The sequence below is a fragment of the Mustela nivalis genome (genome assembly GCF_964662115.1).
Source record: "Mustela nivalis genome assembly, chromosome: 2".
Classification (NCBI taxonomy): domain Eukaryota; kingdom Metazoa; phylum Chordata; class Mammalia; order Carnivora; family Mustelidae; genus Mustela; species Mustela nivalis.
This window is the reverse complement of record NC_139021.1, coordinates 169,859,031-169,872,936: the sequence shown is the minus strand read 5'-3', so window position 1 is coordinate 169,872,936 and position 13,906 is coordinate 169,859,031. Positions and strand designations below refer to the sequence as shown.

Below are 13,906 nucleotides of genomic sequence, written 5' to 3'. Positions count from 1 at the left end.
AAACAGACACATAGATAGTATGCTTATGAGTGTTTGTGTGTATGTGTCAGTCTAGTGAATTTGTTGAAATTTATAAAAAAAGCTTCCAAATTCTTACATTGAAGAAAATACAAATCATCAACTCCTTTTAAATTTTTATCAACTATCACTACGATCTTGAACCTTGAATTCTTCACCTTGTCTTATCTTACCCTCATCGACCCCTGAGCAGCTCTGCCTGGATGGTTGCTAGCTGGTGGAACTGGTGAAGTAGACGGGTCAGAGGAACAGCATAGACACCCTGCAGTGGGAATCAGAGTTCTTTTCCAAAGAGCTCCTCAGCTGCTCGAAAGTACATTCCATTGCAACCAGTCAATAATTTATTTGAAGCCATTATTATTAATAATCACAGAACACATGGATTTTTCTCATTAGGAAAAAAATTGGAACAATCTACTATTTTAGAAATGTTCCTAGAGGGACACTTCAAAAATGAGGCCAGATGCGGTCTACATTCTGGAATATTTGAAGTTTATTTGATATAAATAGAGGCCTACAGAAACCCTGCTGACACAAAAGTCACAAGGCACATATAAGTTTATAAATACTGCATTTATTACATTTTAAATGCGATACATGTTAACTTGGGTCTCCAAGAGTGATTTCGGTTATTTGAAAGCCTTTCTGTCTTAACACTGTGCTGTCAATTTCTGCTGGGTGGAACCCTAGCTCTGGTCATTCACAAAGGCTAACATGGCTCCTCCTGTCTGTTGTGTGTGTGTGTGTGCAAAGGGGTGCAAGGGTGGGAGCTGGCTTATGGAAGGAAAACTCTACATGGCTTATACAATGGATTGACACAGGGATGTGTCAGATGTGGCTTGTAAAAGTAAGCACTTTGGGCAACACACAAAATACAGCCTGGAGTCTGGGTAATCTAGGCCTCCCACTGGAAAGTGGTCATCAGGAATGGGGAAGGAGCATCTGGACTAGAGGGAATGGGTGGAGACCACTTATGGGAGAGCTCCTGCAAGTGGGGCTTTGGTAAGAAAGTTCTTGAAATTTCTGCCTGGGACATGTGCACTCAAGACAGCTAGGTAATATCCCTTCTAGAGCCCACAGTGGTCATGCACAGCTTTACCTGGTTGCCTGCTACAGCCTCTTCAAGTTCCTCCCAGCCCCCCAGTTTCTGAGCTCATGAGCCCTGGTGAGAGTCTTCGAACTTTCTGAATCAGACAAAATAAGGAAAGCGGCTGTTGCGGCTTTTCTCTTATCAACGGCAAGCATGGGATGTTTGAGGGATGGGGTAGTAGGGAGGTAATGCGGGACATATGGGATCACGGGAGCCTGCAGGAAGACTGGAAGGAGAGTTGCAAAGGCTTTCGAAGAGCATGATCAGAGAGAGAGCCTGAAGTGTCCAACTGACAGCTCTCCAAGCCTGCACAGATATTGTTTTTTCCAACAGGAGAAAAATCCGTGACTTTTGCTGCTTTCTCCCACTCCTTTAGAATGATTACCTTGAAAAAAAAGCTATTGCTTTCTCTGTAATAGTCAGAAGACAACAAAGCAGTATTTACTATTCTTTTGAAGTGATACAAAAACAGCCAATGAGACCATGCCTGATTGTCCACTGTCGGCTAGAAACTGCGACCAATGCCTTCCTCCTGAGTAATGTGAATGCAAAACCACAGTGTTCGTCAACATCTTTCTGGAGTCCAGACAATGAATGACCCCAAGACCTGTTTCTGGACTGAGTCTTGTATTTTGCATGCAGACTACCCTCAGGGCTACTCCTCTCTTACACACAAAAGAATACTGACTCTTGAAATAAAACAATGACTGACTAATTCAATCATTGCCAAATGATGGGTCAATATTAAAATGCCTTTGCTATATTTTTCTTTTGCGACTCAACACTGCAGTCCTTAATGCGGTATGCTAATAAAGGTGAACAAATCACTTAGGAAGTAAAAAAATTTGATTCACTTAAATATTTATCTATAGAAATTGGGTGTGTGTGTGTGTGTGTGTGTGTGTGTGTGTGTTTCCTTGGAGTGCTGAGATTCTCCCTACCCACCTCCAGGTTTGGTAAGGCCCCATCCCCAAAGGAGCTGGTCCACGGGTTCTCCATCAGACATGCTAGTGGGGGGTGGGGCCTGGGGCAAGCTATGGGCAAAATAGGATTTTAGTCAGATTCAAAGAGTGACTGCTAGGATTCCAGATAAATGGGGAAGTTTCTGCTCATTTTCTTTTTTATGTTCCCTGGTTTCATTCCTAAAACAGTAGGATTTTATGCTTCCTAGGTAGGTACTATTTGAATGGCACTGGGAGATATCTCTATTTAAAGACATACTAATAGGTCATTTTTAGCATTGCTGTAGTGTACATGCAATAGAAACACAAAATAAATAGTTTCTAGTGTGATACATTGTTAAAAGGGCATTTAAATTAAGAACTATCAAAGAGACATTCTCATATTCTATTAACTTAATTCTTTGGGTAAAGAAAAATAATTCCATCTTTTTATTTTAATTCCAAATGGCCCTTTGATTATTACTCTTCAAAGTCCCCAGCTGAAGGTGGATGGCAATGATTATTCCTAATTTCCTGGTGAAGAAAAGCTGCACAAAGGAGTTCAATTACTTTTCCATTGTCATAAGTGAGGAACAGAATCATGAAATGATACTTTGTCCCCTGGTCTATGCTTTAGTCTTCAAAGCAGAAAGCTAGCACAAACCGTACTGGGAATGTACTCAAGGTCTAGATTTTTGTTAGGTTTGAGCCTAATGTGGAGAGTTGGTGAGGATTTTACATAAACCTTTCCTTTAGTTGCAAAAGTGGAGGATTAGACCAAGCTGACCTTTGTTTGTAACAAAAATTCCCATATTCTGTATATACCTTTTCAATGTCAGTAAGTTTCTCATATTCCCACATGATTCCAGAGGTAAACAGAATTGCTGCCAGGACTTAAGTGTTTTCAGGCAGTTTTAGAGCTCTTAGGTCAAAATTTGTCACAGAATGCCAGTTCTTGAACATTTCAGTGAATAAGGTAATTCTTTGCATATGCGTATTTATTAAATTTCATTAATGAGTCAGCCATGTAACTTCTAGGTGTGAGCATGCCAAAATGATGATGTTCATATGAGGAGGGCAATACAAACATGTGCAAAGATTTACCCATTTTGAAATTTTTAAACATCACTGTTATAGAATAACTATCCAATTAGCAATTGTCTATGTGACTCATCAAAAGAATAAACATCAGAAAATCAAAGTCTGTAAGTCCAAAAGCTCAGTACTTAAATAATCTTTTGCTTTTTATAATCATGTCAACTTTGATTATGCATTTTTAATTGTCAATGAAATTTGGTAATAGAAAGGGAAAGCCTTAATTGAAATGCTTGTAAAATCCTCTTACTTGGAGAGTTTGTGTGAGTTGATTAATTAAGAGACTTTCACAGTTTTCATATTGATTGTCTTTGTGTTTCTGGACTTCCTGTCTGTTGCTCATGTGCAGAGTAAAAGTAAGAAATCCTGGAGGTAACAAGATGTAGGATTTCTGGAGACGGGTTTCCACTTTGATAAATTGAGTGGTTCCTCCCCCCTCTTTTTCAAAGTATTTCTCTGTTATTCCATTTTGTAGAAAGAAACAGCCTTTTAAATGAGGACACTTTTGCCCCGATGTCATAATTTCACCAAACGTTTTTTAGGAGATAAGATTGGAGGGAGAGACAAACCATGAGAGACTGTGGACTCTGAGAAACAAACTGAGGGTTCTGGGGGGGCGGGTAGGGGTGGGGGTTAGGGGGGCAGGGTGAGCCTGGTTGTGGGTATTAAGGAGGGAATGTATTGCATGGAGCACTGGGTGTGGTGTATAAACAATGAATATTGGAACACTGAAAAAAAAAGTAAAATAAAAAAAAATCCAATATAGTTTTTATTTATTGTATTAAACTTGAAAAACAGAACTAGTAAACAAACAAGCTTGTTTTGTTAGGACTAAGACAAAAGGAAATGTTAGTATCTCTACACTAGATCTCAGTAGCAGAAAGCATTAATGAAATCGGTACTTTCTGCCTATATCTGGGTGTTGAAGTATATTGATGCTATAATTTTCCAATGATCCTGAGAAAAAGAAAGGTTTAAAATCAATCTACCTAACAATAAAGTTAAGTATTTCCCTACAGTATCACTGAAAAGTGATTAATGGAATTTTTATGTAACGGGTTATATTCCAAGATCATGAAAATAAAATTGCTATTTGTTATTTTTGATAAGTCTTTCCTCTTCCCATAAATATTTAGGAGGGCATGGTAAGATAAAGTAACTGAATATTTAGGGTGTTGCCACAAAGTAAAAGAAATTTTTGGGATGCCATTGTAAGATAAACTTAAAATTTTCTAGTTTGTTTGTTTAGGAATTTTCCCCCTATAGCAAGACAAGATACTTCTCTCTTCTTTTGAACATTTCAGCATATTTGTCCAGCATTATTTTTTCATTCTCTTTTATCCCCGGGGCTCTCAATGTTTAAATAGCTCCCTCCCATGTAAAGCTTTGCACCGATATCGATCAACCTAGGCTGGAAGTTACTATGAGGCATTTTCAATAATCAGCCCAGCTGTTCAGAGAGCTTCTTGAATATAACCCTTAGGTAAACAGCATAATACACTGAGAACTCTCTGCCAGCAACCAGTCCATCTTGGCAATCTCAAAGATTGCTACTAATGCTTCACTAAACAAAGAACTTAATTCTGATTTTAACAATGGAGGCTAAAGGGTAATTCAAACAAATCCCATCTTTGATTCACATATGTAGAAACTATAAGGGGTACCCCCTGCCCACATGCTTGCATATATGATTAATTCAAAAGCACGTGTGCCAAATCAACCATTTTTACAGGACCCAGAGCAACCGCATGCATGGCAACTTAGAATTACCATTTTACTCCTTATCCTCATATTTGGATTTAAGTTTATTCTCTTAGATCTTTTAGGGCAATTATATTATCTAACTTTACATAATCATAATGTACAGCGAAGAAATAAAGGAGCAATTATTTATTTATATCTTTACATTACTTTTTAATTTCCTTTTTCTGTAAGTCTTAAATGGTAAAGAAAAAGAGAGACTTTCACATAGCACTCCTGATTGTGATTCCCAGCTCACATGCAACAAGGGAGCCTTAAAAGAAGCACAAAAAAAATGGACACTATATATAAAATATAATGTAAAAATAGAGTTAGGTAGCCATGCAGTGAAACCCATAATGTTCACACCCGTCAGTGGGTGAAGAATAAACATCATAAAAGTAAACAGTATTCCAAAATAGATGGCACCTATAAGGTCTTGTGAGTCCCCAAATTGTTTTGCTTTCAGAAAAAGAAAACAAGACCAAATAGAAGTGAGGTATAAACAATTCCTAATGTTGCCATTGGAACCATTCAAAAAGACTGTCAGTTCATTATTTAAGTCAAATTAAACACATTTGTTTGGTTAAGGCTATTCTGAGATGTGGTAGTCACAGAGGTCTCTAGGTTCTGGAAGAATAGACCAGTCTTCTGATAAATAAGACATCTGAAATGTTTCCTCTGGTTTATGGCCCACCCCAAATAGCACACCCATGACCATAAATCAGAAGGACTCTGTTTTCTGTTGGTTTGTTTTCTTATGGTTGTTTTTTCCCCCTTTATTTGGGGGAAAGAATAATTGATCTATAGCATTTAATTTATACCTATTATGCCCTGTGGTAGGATGCCAAAGAACCAAAGACACAGTCTCTGCCCTTCAAATATGTTTGAGTATTTGTCTTCAATACATTGTCTAATGGCAGAGGAAAAAAAAAAAAAACAACTGAAAACCAATTACAACAGGGACAAATAACAATATGAAGTACCATTAATCAAAACTGTGTATCCCTACACAAAGTCCTGATACTGAAAAAAAAAAAAAATCAAGTACACAAGCTGGTTAGCTCAAGATTCTTGGTCTACACGACAGTATGACACAGAGCTCTCCTTGGTCTACACCACGCTGCTACAGAGAGCTGGACCAGGCCGTGACAGTTCTTCACCCCCAGGGGAATCTGTGCAGGCTGCTGACTGGGAGCGAAGCACTGCTCCTGGCTCTTTCTCCTTGCAGGTGACCATCAGTGTTGGCAATTCGAGTTCTTACCTTGTATTTCCTCCCCACACCCTCCAAAACACCTCTTTCGAGACCCTCATTCACTTGGCTTTCAGATATCACCCCCACTTCTATGCTTAACCTGTCTCTTGACCTCTGCCGAGTTTTACCCGCTGCTTCCCATCCCACGCTGGATACTTCAGCCCGCTTGTCTCACCAGCTCCTTACATTCAACAGGCAGAGAACAAAAATCCCATCTTCTCGCTCTGTGCTCTCGCCCTCACTTAAGGGCAGGCAAACCCAGGGGGTCTCCCAGGACCGACACATTTCAGTTCATGTGGACCCTCCCTTTATTTTGCTTCCCATGTGGGGCCAGGCACCAGATCTTTTCAAATCTTCCTTGGCTGTGTCTCATATTTGTTTCTTCTTCTTCATCGCTGCCATTCTTTTACTTTTTTTTTTTTTTTTAAAGATTTTATTTATTTATTTGACAGAGAGAGATCACAAGTAGGCAGAGAGTCAGGCAGAGAGAGAGGGGAGGAAGCAGGCTCCCCGCTGAGCAGAGAGCCCGATGCGGGACTTGACTCGATCCCAGGATCCTGAGATCATGACCTGAGCCGAAGGCAGCGGCTTAACCCACTGAGCCACCCAGGCGCCCCATCATCGCTGCCATTCTAACCTCTCACCCAGACTCGTGGCTCCTTCATGACTTGTCCTCATTGCCTCCAATCAGCAATACCTCTTGACTGCTTAATATTCCTGTAACACCAGCCTCCTCCTGTTCAGAATGCTTTAACTGCTTACCAAGCAAAACCCAAGGACTAAGCTGATAACCCAAATGCCTCCAGACATTGCCAAATGTCCCCTGAGGGGGAGGGAGATGACAACATCAGCTGGTTGAGAACCACTGCTTTAGCCAGACTGAACGTGGGTACCTTCGAGCCTTTACCCATGGGGTTCCCTGTCTGACATGCCTGTAGCCATTTTTACTTCTTACAATCCCGCTCATTGTTCTCGTTCAGCTCAGACGCTGTATCTGACATGAGTTCTTGCACATGCATCCCTGTCAAAAGGGATTTCCCCTCAAGCCCCTAAGCCCTGGGTGTCACCTCAGTAGGCTTCAGGTGCCCATGTCATCCTCTCTACCAGAATGAAAGCTGCCTGAAAGCAGGCTCTGGGTCATCTTTTATTTCCCAAAATCATCAGCCCAGTTCCTGGCTCATATTATGAATGAAGGTACCTCTAGCTTCAGCTTCCTAAGCCCTGCAGTCGTAAGAACAGGGCAAAGCAGTAACACCCCTGGCAAATGTTCTGAAGAGAGTCCCAGCATTAGCTTCTCTGAGGCTTCTCTGCTTGCATGTCTCAAAGGGCAAGGCAGACACAGAGCAAATCCTGACCACTCCATCTAGGGTCCACCATTGAGAGAAACAAGCAGGCAGATTGTGAGGGAAGCCAGGGGCATGGTAAGTAAGCAGATGACCAACTTAATGAAAAGCAGACAGGCTGGTGTAAGAATGTTAAAATGCCTTTTAGAATGTGGCAGGTATATATAAAAAAAGTCATAAGCAAGTTTACCATAAAGAAAAGAAGGTAGAAGACAGAGAGTCAAAAAAACTAATTACATGGGAGGTTTTAAAACAGTCTCTAATGGAGAAGCTGAGTGAGTGAGACAGATAGCTGGGTAAGGAACCTGGTCACAGGGACATAAATCTGAAAAAGCAGCAGATTCTCCAGACAGGTCAGACAGATCATGTTTTGTTTTTAAAAGGGAAAGAACATGAAATTTGTACACCGTTTTGTGTGTGTGTGTAGTTGTTGGGAGGGAAGGGTAATGCTACTGATGAAGTCTGAAGACAGAAACCATCTGTACTGTGAAGTGATTTAGAACTTGAGGCTCAATCCAAAGTAGGAATTAAGTAGCTCCGCACAGTGCAGTCAACACCATATGAGAAGGCACCTTCAGGGCACCACACACAGCTGCTAGAAACACCAACCCAAAAATGGACCATCAGGGTCTCAAAAGACGGGAGGCATCCAGAGGGTCTCTGTAGGACCAGCCTAGCTCCTTAGCCTTGAACCAATGCGGTCTTGCCACAGGCAAGGAAAACAGTGCCTCCTGCACAAAGTCGATTCCAAATGCATAAGCCTCCGGAGCATATTTCTTATGGAATGAAGACTGAGAAGAAAACAAAGACTGGGTAATCAAAGGAAGAGCACAACACTAATTTTAGTGTTGTCAGGAATCAGTCTTGCAAAAATACTTGCAAGTAAAAGGGAAGAAATCCCCTGGCTCTGGAAAAATATGTCTAGATAGACCACTAACAAAGAAAGCCTGAAAGAGACTTTATTTTCAAATTTTGTTTGACAGTGGTTTTTTCTTTTCTTTTCTTTTTTTTTTTTTTTCCCCCCTCTTTTGCTAACTTTCCTCTTTTACTCTGGGATGGATCCTCACATTCTGGCTTTTATTTTGGTCTAGAATCATGTTGCCGGTGCTACTTAAATAAATAAATTGCTTGAACTGCTAGTGGTACACTTTGATGCCCATGAAATCACAGAAAAATGGGGAAGTGCAGGCACAGGGATAAAATGAGGAAGGCATAACCTAGAGTTTGGCTAAAGAGTCAAGGGAACTCCCCCAGGGACACATTTACAATCCCACATTTCTAATCCTGAATGGGGGATATTCCCTTCTGGGGCAACGTCCCATCCCTCTGGACTATTTTCCTCCAATCTCTTCTCTGACTTCCTTTTTGGCTGTCCAAATACCCTGTAATGCCTTAACCGCAAAATAAGGAAACAATACAGGAAAACAATAAGATGTATTTCTATATGTAAATGCGCAGGCACTGCTGTCCTAGCAGACAAAGCATATTCTTGTATTCATATGTAAAGTTAATAGACGTGTGACAGGTGCCCATGCAAACCAATACAGGTACCACCAAGCGATGACTCAAATACCACAAGTGGCATTGCCCTGAATGCTGTATCGTGAAGATTCCTTTCTGCTCCTTGTTCCTTAGACCTCTGTGCTTTGGAGGGACTGTATCTTAGTTCTGGCCATTGGGCGGTGGAAGGGGCCTCATTTGTGGGGAAGAAGCACTGAGAAGGGGCAAGTCCCTTCTACGTCCGATTGACATGGCTGGGGACAAGCCCTGGTTAACCATGAGCAGAGTCCACTGCCAACACTTGATGGACTTTGTGCATAAACAAAAAATAAACTTTGTTGTGTAAGGGACCAGATTTCCAGGCTAATTTGTTTCTGCAGCATAGCTGTGTGTATCCCTCACTGTGAGCAACTCTTTTAAAATATACCCTGGTTTTACACAATTGTTGTATACCTGAAAAATTAGTGGATGTTAAAACCACGCAAAAAATATTTTGTTTTTAATACTGGAAACTAGGTTAAGATCATTATAAACAGCCTTTTTACCTACTTAAATGACCAGCAGGAAGTCTGAGAGTTTGTGTAGACCAGGGGCTGCATGTGTTGAGAAAGAATGTTCAGTGCAGTGCAGAACATTTTTTATCCTTGTTTCTCATTATTGGGATAACCAAAATGAACCTGCACAGTTCAAAACTTCCCCTGGAGGAAGAGTACCTCTAGGCCAGTAACCTAGAGACAAGATCAACATGGACTTGACTAGCAAAGCTGTGTGTAGTTTCATCAGTGAGTGGTTCATATATTATAGAATCTTAGAGTACTGGACGATATTCCATAAGATAAGAAAAAAAAAACCCAGCAAAATAAAGGGGTTCTCCGGTCACAGCTTGGGAACCTAAGGATACAGGAACTCTTCAGGCCTGAAGAGTATAGAGGGAGTTCCAGAGTCTTTGGGACATGAAGCGCTGCAAATCTCCCCCAGGGAGATACAGCCCGCACTGTTCCCCACACTTTTTGAGCAGTCAGTCCTTTTGTTCCAGAGCTTTCTACAGAACTCAGTTTCTACAGGATATGCAATCTCCACTTCACAGATGAGCACACCAAGACCCACGGAGAGTGAGTGACTTGTGTCAAGTTTTCAGTGAATTAGTAGCAGCGCTAGACTTAGAACCTCACTTAAAAATCATTATTCTCAACCTTAAAAAGGAATTAAGTGAGATATACGCTCCCATGTGAAAGAACCTCGGAAACATTACCCAAAGTGGAAGAGACCAGACACAAATGGTCACAAATTATAGGATTCCATTTATAGGAAGACATGGAGAATATGTTTCCATAGAGACCAGAGAATGTTGCCCGCCAGGGGCTGATGGAGTACGGAGAGAGGAATGAGTGCTTAAGGCATATGGGGTTTCCTTGTGGGGTGATTAAAATAGTCTGGAGCTAGATAAAGGTGCTTGTTGTCTAACATCCTCAATGCACTAAATGCCATGGATTTGTATACTTTAAAATGGTTAATTTTATGTTATGTGACTTTTATTAAAAATGAATAAATAAACAAGGTTAAAAAACAATATCCTTTTCTCTATACTATGGTCTTATCAATTTGAGTTCTCCAATATACTAGAAAGTAGCATGGCAGAATGATCTTTTCTATATGTTTTCTCATATTATTGTTACAAATATTATTTTATTACTTTTCATTTTCTGGTTATTGTGTAAGAAAGTGGATGCCATCAAACTATAGTGAAAAGTATGTTATGGGGATTGATTATAGGCTGAGAAAGATAATTCAGCTACTTTGAATGGGGTAGAGTGGTTTTCCATCCATTAGCTACTACAAGCTAGAGTCTGTGTTCTGCACAATCGAAGTATCAGGGCACTGGAGTCAGATGAACAGAGGTTCAAATCCTGACTCCATTACTTCACAGCTATACAGTTACAGCAAGTTATTCAAATTCTCTGAGCTTCAATTTCCTTATGTGATGTGGAGCAGTAAATCTCACAACACAGAGTCATTGGGTGAATTAACAGCAATGACGTAGGTAAAATGTCTAGAACAGAACCTGAATCCATAATATGAAATCAACCCAGGTTCCAGTACATCCAAGCATGCTTTTTTTCCTGGAAAGCATACCAGGAATACCATTCCTTCAGAGGGCCAGAGAGGTGCCCCAATCTATACTAGGGCTTTTCTTTCTGAAGTTGAGGACATAGTCGGCTCCAAGAAAGAATTTCAGAGTGAAGATTTTCTTTGTTCTCTGACTCCATGGGATGCTCTGTTGTACTGTGCAGATCAGAAAGTGAGAGCATTGGGCAGAATATCTTATGCATATGCATGTGTTTATAAAATAAGTATCTCTAGAAGGGAACTCCTTCACATAATCAAGTCTGTCAGAAGAAAGACTCTCTGGAACCTTCATCTTTTGATCAATTGGGAACTAAGTGGGCATTTTAAGAAAAAACAAACACCTTTAGGCACAATTAATATGTTTCTTTAATACATTATGGTTCCTTTCATCTCTACTCAGTTTTAATAGCATAAAGTGGTACCTCAGAAAAAATACAGAAAAAATACGGAAAAATACGGAAAAGATTTTAAAATAATTCAGTAGTCACACAACTGTCCATTGTACTACACAGAAGGACTTATGAATTGCAGATGGCAGGTTTGGAAGATTTGGTTTGTAGGAGGACAGAGCACCCTGAAGGCCTTGAGATTTATCTGTACCCAACCATCAAACTGTTTGGTGCCATTTTCCAGTTTAAAAAAAAAATAAGCGAAGCTACTAACTCTAGTCACTGGAACTCAGCAAGCTTAACTCAAAGCTGCTTAAGCCATTCTGGGAAACTGACGAGCAAATTAAAACATTTTCATTCCTAAACTGCTGTTAGAGAAGCTCATTTCCAGATAGCAATTTCTAAGTTCGGTAAATAGTCACTCCCCAATCACAGAGTGCTTTACACTGGTCCATTGTGGGCTATGTGGGAGCCCAAAGACAAGAAGCTGTCCCCTCAGGGAAGTCTCACTGGCGAGATGGTGAGTTAGCTCCTATTTTTCCAAGATTGTTACTTTTTAATTCCAAGATGAGGGAAAACACAAATAAGCTTCCCGCTAAAAGCCAGTTCTCTCTCAGGAGTTAAGTGGTGGTGAAACAGAATGAGAAGAATAAAGGGCATAGGATAAATCATATGGGAGGAAATCCTTTTAGAAAAAAAATACAAAGCAAGGGTCTAGAAATGAGAAGGAGGGGCATGAGAGAACTTTCTGGCACCCTCTCTTGCAAAAGGAATGTGGATCATGGGTTCAAATGCTCCCCACGTATAGACTGACCCAAAACCAAGATATCATCCAGGGGGCAAGTGCCCAGGGGTTCTGAGTGTTGCAATGACGTCATCTGCCCCTCCAAAAGCCATTCACTTGGCAATCTGCAAGGCTCATCTATTCAATTGATTACACAGAGAAAACCTGTTGGATTACTCATAACAAAGTGAGTAACGAGCAACAGAAATATGAGAAAGTTAATGAGTCTGTTCTCATGTGTATTAAAGCAGGTCGCTGGAATTGGGTAACCCAAAGTGAAAACTCAGACCTAAAAAAAATAAAAGCAAAAACACGTGCATTGAAAAAGATTAAAAAAAAAAAAAGCTGGCAAGATAGTTACCAAAATATTAACAATGATTATTTCTGGGTGATACAGTTTTATCCGAATTTTATTATTATGGAAACACTTTCATAAGAAAATTTTACATTTAAAAGACAAAATACAGTTTGGATCAAATGCTTTGGGATCAAAGAACAATATAAAGTAATGTTCAGTAAGCACTGAAGAAGAAACGGATGATCCAAATATTAAGAAAACAGACATAAAAATAAACCAACCCAAACGGATCCCAATCCACTGAATGAGAACTAGTCCCCACGCAGTAGTAGGTTGAATAACTCAAAAAAAATGGAAAAATGGTAAAAATGTGGTCTTTTATGATAAAGACATGATTTAAAATTCTTTGATGGCCCAATTTAAAATAAAAAATGATTAAGTGGCTCTTACCTCTACATGTAAAATGAGTATTACACACTTTTGTGCCCCAAGGTTTGGTTCGTATATTCCCAAACAGTAATTCTGTATTTGACTGATATGATCTAAATACCTAAAATAATCTCACTTTGCAACAGAACTAGAATATTAATCCTATAATACCTAAATATCAAGATTATGATCCATAAAATTTCATGCGGTATTGTTTTTAACACTCTAAGAAAAAAATGTGCAAGCATATGTAAAGAGTTCAGTTATGACGTAGACATAGTATGGAATACTAAGCAATCCCTAAAGAGTAATTCAGATCCACCTGTACAAACGCGGAAATATGTATACAAATCATCGTCAAATGGAAAAAGAAAGGCACAGGACAGTACGCATGGTATTATTTTCTGTTGTTAAAAGAGGGAAGTGTGATTCTGCACATGTAATCTAGGAAGAACTTGGCCTTCTCTTCTCCAATATATGTACAGAGCTTGCTCTCTCCCTTCCTTCTGGGCTCTGCCTGAAAATCATCTCAGAGAAGCTTGCCCTGATTACCAAATCTGAAGCCGAACCCCCTGGAATGTTCTACCCTTTAGTCTACTGGATTTGTCTTCATAGCACACATCACTACCATATTTTATATTACAATAAAAATGTAATATAAAATATGGTAGTGATGTGTGCTATTGACTATCTCCGCATTAGAATACAGTTGTCATGAGAAGGGACACCTCATCTGTTTGTCACTGTTGTTTTCTCAATACTTGTTCCTGGTACACAATAGGTGCTCAAATATTTGTTGAGTGGATGAGTAAATAAATGTAATATCTAACTATATACATACACACACACATACAGACATATATGTATGTACATATATTTATGTACATAAATATAAAC

The 13,906-nt window shown here is 39.7% G+C and overlaps 1 protein-coding gene across 22 annotated transcripts in view; it reads right to left on the bottom strand.

Annotated features, from left to right (window-relative positions):
- The window catches only part of VTI1A (vesicle transport through interaction with t-SNAREs 1A), a 350,305-nt gene that overhangs the window by 169,998 nt on the left and 166,401 nt on the right, over positions 1-13,906 (bottom strand). The gene's annotated exons all lie outside the window — the stretch shown is intronic.